Below are 1243 nucleotides of genomic sequence, written 5' to 3'. Positions count from 1 at the left end.
CAGTTATATTTTGAGTTCAGTTATTTTAATATAATATATTTTAGTTATATGTTTTTAGTTTTAGTACTCTGTTACCCGAGCAATTTCTGACTTATCGTTGGGGGCGTCAACGACATGGCACTTGTCGTGACAGTGCGTAATTAAAGTTCACGGCGTCTCTAACTAGTACTTGTGAAGTATTAGGGCCACTTAGGGGCGTATGGATCGATCCTAGTTCTGTTCTGATTTTTGATTTCTGACTTCTGGGGGACGGACCTACGCGTGTACGCCACACGTGCCATCTCATTGGTGCATAGATTAGCTAACTGTGTACCCCTCTGTTTCTGTTTCTGGATCTGGGTGATTCTGTGCACACGACTTATTTTATGGACATATTATTATCGTGTAGTTTGATATATGTGTTCTGCATCTGTTTCTGTATATGTTATTATTATTATTATTGTTTTGTATCCAATTCTATTATCTAGTAGATTGGGTTATATCAGAATCTGTATTAGTATTATATTTAGTATCTGTATTAGTTCAGTTATGGTCTAGTGTCAGATCTATTTTTGTTGCTTTTTCGTAAGCTCGTCTTTACATGTACTATTGTTCTATCCGTTACTAGGCAATTTTTGGCTCAACCGTATTTTCTTTGTTGTGTTTTTCTTATTTGTTTACAGGTAATCCGGGACTCGGGGAAATTAGTGATGCTAGAGAATAATAAAGTTCAAGTTTTTAAAAATTAATTCATTTTGGTTTAATAATATGACATAGGTTGCATTGATTTTTGTTGTATTTGGATTGTGGCGTTGATTTGATATCTGTAATAGTGACACGTCAGCCCGTTCCGGGTTGGGGTGTTACAGCTACGCTGAGTGAGTTCTAGTTAATCAAGCAACATACAATGTGTTCACATACTTCTATACATACCCGCAGATACGTATATCTGTGAAAGCCTCATATCTCAGATCTAAGGCTTAATTAACGATTAACTGATCTAGTTCATGATTACTCTTAACGATTATATGTTATGTATATATTAGTATTAGTTGTATATAGGTGTATGTATTATAAGTAATAGATTAAGGATGAAGTTTTGATCGAGAGGAAACTTGGACAACAATTCATACATTAACATCAAAACTTAAATTAATCAGAGGATAACACCTCTATATATAGAAGACATATCTAGTTCTATACACATTCCGTAACGAACTAGACTCATGCTTCGTTACAATACATTAAATGATAAATACTAACG

This window comes from Bidens hawaiensis, unplaced genomic scaffold (genome assembly GCF_021521415.1).
Source record: "Bidens hawaiensis isolate Kalapana, Puna unplaced genomic scaffold, B.hawaiensis_p1.1 tig00050556_1, whole genome shotgun sequence".
Lineage (NCBI taxonomy): Eukaryota > Viridiplantae > Streptophyta > Magnoliopsida > Asterales > Asteraceae > Bidens > Bidens hawaiensis.
This window is presented reverse-complemented; position numbering follows the sequence as displayed.